At 37.1% G+C, this 7,410-nt stretch overlaps 1 pseudogene; it reads right to left on the bottom strand.

Annotated features, from left to right (window-relative positions):
- Positions 1–883: 883 nt before the first annotated feature.
- LOC139185731 (proteasome subunit alpha type-2 pseudogene) lies at positions 884–1,547 on the bottom strand (annotated as a pseudogene).
- Between the last annotated feature and the right edge of the window lie 5,863 nt (positions 1,548–7,410).

Below are 7,410 nucleotides of genomic sequence, written 5' to 3' on the forward strand. Positions count from 1 at the left end.
GGTAATAACATTACACCTAATGCGTACAGCATGTCTAATTGGTGTGAGACAACTTACTAAGCAAATTACTTCATTATCATGATACCTGATTTTATCTAGAGTTGAGTGATATTAAAATGTCCATGTTGCTTACAAAGGATGAGACTCAGAGTTAGGAAATTGCCCAAGGTCGCATAATTAGAAATAGTAGAACCAGAATTTTAATGCTAACATTTTATATCAGAGCCCTCTCTCTTATTCACTGTGCAAACCTACCTATAAATGTATGATGGACCATAGTGAGAGACAAAGCTGGAAAGTAATTTGTGACTTAGATTTATTATGCATGTGCTCTGTTGCTTAGTCATGTTTGGCTCTTGTGTCCCCATGGACTGTAGCCTTCCAGGCTCCTCTATCCATGGGATTCTCCAGGCAACAATACTGGAGTGGGTTGTCATACCCTCCTCCAGGGGATCTTCCCAACCCGGGGATTGAACTCGAGCTTCCTGTGTCTCCTGCATTGGCAGGCGGATTCTTTACCCACTGAGCCACCTGGAAGGCTTTAAATGTGCTATAGGACTGAGTATAAGAGGGGCATCCAACTCAGTCTGGGGAACTCCAGGAAAAATTCATAAATGAGTTGCCTTCAGAGCTGAATTTTGAGTCAGGTACTATGGCCGACGTATTCTCCAACCAGTAGGAAGATCACAGAGGAAAGAACAGAGGTATGAAAGGGTGTGGGACACTTTTTAAATTTAACAATTATGATTTGTAAGTGTCATCTTAAAAAAATCAGTCCACTAAATTATGTAGAAATAAATATGCAACAAGTTGGCAAAACAAAGTATACTTTAAATATGTTTCAGTAGATAGCTCATCTGAAATTCTGGATTTTTCAGTCACTTTATTCTGATGCTATGGCAGCCAACTAATTCTTAACTTTAGCTGGTGTAAGACTGGGAAGGCTGGCTTCACTGCAGATTCCTGCTGCTATGTAATCTTTTCTCCTCTGCCCTTCCAAGCTTTCCTTTAGGGTTAATTTAGCTGTACGGGTGGCATCTTCAAGTTACAGATCTTGTTTACATATTTTCTTAAGGAGAAGTTTTCCCAGTTACATAGTTCTTTCCCATTGATGTGACTTTCCAGGCAAAGTAAGGCCTAGATGGATGTGACTGAAATAAATATGATCGTCCCTCATCATTCCAACCAAAAAAAAAAGAAAACCCTCCAAGTGAAGGAACACCACCTGGCTGAGTGTATCCTTGAATCACAGAAGTTATGCTCTGTACCAGCAGAGTTGTGACAGTGGGTTCTCGGGAAACAAGACAGTGTGGCTGAGCTGGTTTCCCAACTCTTTGCACCAGCACTCAGCGATGTGAGCTCATGCCACCGCACATCAAACCTCAGTGCTCGGTCATTGCTTCCACACTGTGTTCTTGACACTCATCCTACAGAATGGATTTCTGTTTCTTCTCGGTTGCTGATACTATACCATTTGCAGCTATAGTTTTCACTGAAGGGATTCCTCCAGCTACAGCAGCCAAACGGTATTCAAAGTGGATGTCAAAGTGAAAGTGAAAGTCATTCAGTCATGCCCAACTTTTTGCAACCCCATGAACTATAGAGTACAGGGAATTCTCCAGGCTGGAATACTGGAGTGGGTAGCCTCTCCCTTCTCCAGGGGATCTTGTCAACCCAGAGGTCAAACCCAGGTCTCCAGCATTACAGGGAGATTCTTTACCAGCTGAGCCACAAGGGAAGCCTGGATGTCAAAGGATACCATTAAAAACTCCCAAACCAGGGGACTTCCATAATGGTTGAGTAGTTAAGACCTCTCCTTCCAATGCAGGGGTTCAATCCCTGGTTGGAGAACTAAGATCCCACAGGCCTCAAATGCCCCTCCCCCCAAAATAACATAAAACAGAAACAATATTGTAACAAACTCAATAAAGGCTTTTTAAAAAATGGTACATATAAAAATAAAATCTTAAAAAAATAAAACCTCCCAAACCAGAGAGTGAAGATTAAATTAAAAAACATAGAAATCTAGGTCTTTCCAAAAGATAACTATAAAAGTATCAGAAATATCAAATGATAAATTTTAAAAAACACATCACATAAATAAAGACAGAAAACAATACAAAATAATTTGGAAATGTTAAAACAAAACACAAAAACTCTATCAATAAATGTGAATGATCTTAACTCAGCTATTAAAAGAAATAAATCTCTATTATACTCACAGAGCAAGACCTAACTTCATGATGCATTCAAGAGACACACCTAAAATAAAGTGACTCAGAAGTTTAAAATGAAATGGGCAAAAACATCCTAGGAATATGGAAATAGTAAGAAAGCAAGTCTTCAGATTTTGATGTCTCAAACAGAATCAAGCCAAAATTCATTAAAGATAAAAGGTCCGTATGAATACCAAGTTTTAAAATCCACAAAAAATACCAGACAGCTGAGTATCAATATGTTAAGTAAGGTACAAACTACATTTATTAATCTTTATTAAGCAGAACCATAGGGGATGCAAAGAGAAATAGAAACATACTAATAATAGGAGACTTCCACTCTCAGTAGAAGATAAATCATGATGACAATAAATATATAGAAGACCTAAATAACATATTTAATAAGATAGCTCTTATGGACCCATACTGAACATTAACCCTGACAATAGAAAACACATAGTGTATTTACAAAAGTGATCAAATATTAGGTCACAAGGAAAATAATAGTAAATTGCTTAAGACAAAAAAATAACTCAAATGACAGTGCAATAAAATAAAAAAATATTAATAATGTATTTTTTAAAAAGCTAAAAGGCCCTTCCTCCTGGAAATTTGAAAGCTACAATTTAACTGTTGCAGATCTGAGGAGACTAAGGAGATATGACTTCTAAATGCAGTGTGATACCCTGGATTGAATCTTGGAACAGAAAGAAAACATTAATGGGAAAACTGAAAAATCCAGATAAAGTCTGGAGTCTAATTCACAGCATAGTGTACCAATGTTGTTTCTCAGTTTTCAGTCGAGTCCAAATTTTCGTGACCCAAAAGACTATAGCCCAACAGGCTCCTCTGTCCATGGAATTCTGTAGGCAAGAATACTGGAGTGAGTAGCCATTCACTTCTCCAAGGATCTTCCCAACCCAGGGACTGAACCCAGGTCTCCTGAATTGCAGGCAGATTCTTTACTGTCTGAGTCATAAGGAAGCCCCTCAGAGTTCACAGCATAGCGTACCAATGTTGGTTCTTAGTTTTGACAGATGTACCACAATAATATAAGATATTAACAACAGGCAAACTGGTTGAAGACTATATGGGAACTCTGTATTATATTTGCAATGGTTCCATAAATGTAAAATCATTTCAAAATAAAAAACTAGTTTTAAAAGCTTTCAACTGAAAAACACTTCTATCAAGGAGCTACACAATCAAAATAACAGAACTTCTAAAAGTTATTGCATTATTTTTGACTCAGGTATCTCAGGTATTTATTACTCTCTAAGATATAACCAAATAGACCTACTTATCATTCATAAAATCTCTAAAAATCTATTAAGCTCTTTAGTATCTGTATAATGAAATCAATACTATAATCCATATAATTAAAGAATTACAATAGTAAAATTGAGTGCTTAAGAGATTTTGATATAGAGCCAAAAATATAGGTAAGCAAAGCCAAAAGAAGACTCATTGTCTATATCAATCTTTATAATTGGTTGAAACACTACAGTTCAGAATCTGTGGTATATATTTAAAGCTGTTAATTGAGGAAAATTTGAAGCCGTAAATACTTTATCAATACAAAAAACATGTTAAGCTAAATTCCCAACTCATAAAAGTAAAAAAAAAAAAAAAACCACCACCATCACAGCAACAAAGTAAACCAAAATATAGCATAAAGAAAGAAAGAATAAATATAAAAACAGAAATTAATGAAAGAGGTAACAGAAAAACAGCATATGTAATTAGTAAAACAAGATATCAGTTTCTTTAAACATTAACAAATTAAGTAAAGCACTAACTAACTTAACTGGGAAGGAAATACAAATATACAAAACTAATGCATTGGGGGAAATAATCATTGAAATATAAGAATTTTTTAAATAAGATTAACTTGCAGACCTCTATACAAATACATTTGGAAAACTAGGTGAAATGGATAATTATGCAGGAAAATAGCTTTCCAAAACTGACTCATTAATATAGAGTTCAGAAGGATAAATTTCTAAATTGCTTGCATAAATTAAAATAAATAAAAAGAACAAAAAACTTTTGAATAACTAAAAGGTGAATTCTAATTGTTATTGCTGTCCAGTCGCTAAATTGTGTCTGACTGTTGGCAACCCCATAGACTGCAGCGCTCCAGGCTCCTCTGTCCTCCACTAGCTCCTGGAGTTTGCTCAAATTCATGATGTTCGTTGAGTTGGTGATGCTATCTAACCAACTCATCCTCTGCCACCCTCTTCTCCTTTTGCCTTCAATCTTTCCCAGCATTGGGGTCTTTTCCAACAATTTAGCTCTTTGTATCAGGTAGCCAAAGTATTGGAGCTTCAGCTTCATTATCAGTCCTTCCAGTGAATATTCACGGTTGATTTCCTTTGGTTTGATCTCCTTGCAGTACAAGGGGTTCGAAAGATTCTTCTCCAGCAGCATAATTCAAAAACATCAATTCTTTGGCACTCAACCTTCTTTATGGCCCAACCCTCACATCAATAATGTAATTTCAGTTTATTGTTCTCACATCTAATCCCAATGACAAATATAACTTTCATATGCCCTTCTGAAAATCCTACTGCTGCTTAAAATATTAATTTGTTAAAGGTTAGTAAAAATTCAAATTCCAAATGAGAGATTTGGCTTTATATTTGAAATATATGTTCATAATCAGACTTGATCCATGTCTTACTTCGAACTGTCTTTGAATTCAAACCTGTCATGTTTTCTTTTGAACTTCTGCTAGAGGTTCCACCTAATCTCTTCAATCAGAAGCATTTCTCCTTATAAACCATCACTTGAGTGAGTAAACAAGCTTCTTTTGCTCATTTCCCTATTTTTGCCATATTTGACAATACTAAGGCAATGGCACCCCACTCCAGTACTCTTGCCTGGAAAATCCCATGGATGGAGGAGCCTAGTAGGCTGCAGTCCATGGGGTCGCTAAGAGTCGGACATGACTGAGTGACTTCACTTTCACTTTTCACTTTCATGCATTGGAGAAGGAAATGGCAACCCACTCCAGTGTTCTTGTCTGGAGAATCCCAGGGATGGGGGAGCCTAGTGGGCTGCCATCTATGGGGTCGCACAGAGTCAGACACGACTGAAGTGACTTAGCAGCAGCAGCATCCAGTGATACTCTTTTTTCTTCCTGAATTCCATCAGCCCTAGTGAAAATCACTGGCATGAATGATCAAAATCATTTGTATGATTCTTAATGAATTAGAGTTATCCTTATTTTAATGGAAATAAAAGAGTACTAAGTGACCTTTGTTATAAAGTGATAAGGAAAAAACATTGCTATTTGATGATTCTTTTCTTCTGAATTTCCTGTTGTTGTTGTTGAGCCAAACTCTTCAGAAATACTGTTAATTGGTGATATTTTTTCATTTATACATTTCATGCTCTCAGCACGACCTCTCATTGTATGTGTGTTCTCAGTCACTCAGCCATGTCTGACTCTTTGACTTCTCTTACAGCCATTTAAAATTTTAAAGAAAAGTCTTTCTTCGAGAGAAAATATAATGAATGTACAGATAACTGTATGAGTCAGATTGTGACTTTTTAGTTGCAAAGAGGAAGATACAATTATTTCTCTTTTTTTCCTTAAATATTCTCAATAGAATAAAAGTTTAAAGATGCTACAAAGTGCCCTGGTTTGATCTTTCACTTCCCACTGCTATCTCTCTTAAATTTCTTTCTTTCCGTGACTTCTCTTTTCTCTTAGAGCTGAAGACAAATTTTGTTTTTCATCATTATCTCGGCTTAAATTCAGTTGGGAAGGAAATGAGAAGCGTGGGAGCTGATAAGCACCAAAATGCAATTCAAATAAAACTGGCTTTTGCATTTTTCAGTCTTCAAAGAAGAATCACAGTCAGTTTTAAGGATGAGGTTCATTCTGCTGTGGTATGGATACCCTCTTACTTATTCAGTATTTCCTGCATGCCAAGCATGGGGAGGAGGGGAGGATACACCTCTGGGTATCAGGCTCTGGAGATAAAATGGTGAGAAAAACAAGACAGAGACCTCACCCCACAAAGTAGAGAATAGAGTCAAGAAGATTAATTAAACAATCATGTAAATTAATGTTAGCTATACGAGATGGTTGGATGGCATCATTCAATGGACATGAGCTTGAGCAAGCTCTGGGAGACAATGAAGGACACAGAGGCCTGGCATGCTGCAGTCCGTGGGGTCACAAACAGTGGGACACAAATGAATGACTGAACAACAACAATGAAGAATATAAGAAAGGAAAGGTAGGTGGCATGATGAGTACATATTATAGGAGGATCTGGAGCATTCCATCTGGGTCAGATGAGGTTGAGAATTCAAGATGGGTAAAACCAAGGCATGGGGTAGAGGATGAGAGGAGTATTCTGGCAGAAAAATGGACTGTCCACAGCTTCTGTCATCTGAGGAAGTTTTGTTTGAGCCACAAAAAGTGCCTCACATGACTTCCATGGTGGTCCAATGATTAAGAATCCATGCTTCCAGTGTAGGGCATGTGGGTTCAATTCCTGATTGGGTAGCTAAGGTCTCACATTGTCTGTGGCATAGCCAAAAAATAGAAATTAAAAAGAATTGCTTCATAATGTAACTTCATAATAATTCATCAGTCATTTTGAGGGAAAAAAATAGAAATATGAGTGACAGTACTTAATACAGAGTAAGTGCTAAATAAACTTGAGCTTCTATTATTATCATATTCCATTTCCACACACCGCCTCCCACCTCTCTCCACAGCTACAGCTCTCTCAGCCCGCTTCTAAACAAACACCTTCTGAGGATGACATTGAGGATGTACTCTCAATCCCCAGACAGGAACCCCTTTTGATATGTATTCTAAATTCTGTTCTGGGAACTTCCCCAGTGGTCCAGTGGCTAAGACTCCACACTCCCAATGCAAGGGGCCTGGGTTCTATCCCTGGGTAGGCAGCTAGATCCCACATGCTGCAACTAAGACATGGCACAGCCAAATAAATAAGTAAATATTTTTTCAAAAAATAAATTATGTTCTGTAACATGGCAGACGTCTTCCTTGAATGCATAAAATTCATGTATTGGTCATTTAGCAAATGCATGTTACGTAAGTATGTGATGGATAATGATGACGGCTAAAATTTGCTGAGGACATACCCTTGGGAAAGGCTGTCTTAAGAATAGTGAGTTCTTCAGAAAAAATTTGAGGCAAGTATTAGTA

Source organism: Bos indicus, chromosome 2, assembly GCF_029378745.1.
Source record: "Bos indicus isolate NIAB-ARS_2022 breed Sahiwal x Tharparkar chromosome 2, NIAB-ARS_B.indTharparkar_mat_pri_1.0, whole genome shotgun sequence".
Lineage (NCBI taxonomy): Eukaryota > Metazoa > Chordata > Mammalia > Artiodactyla > Bovidae > Bos > Bos indicus.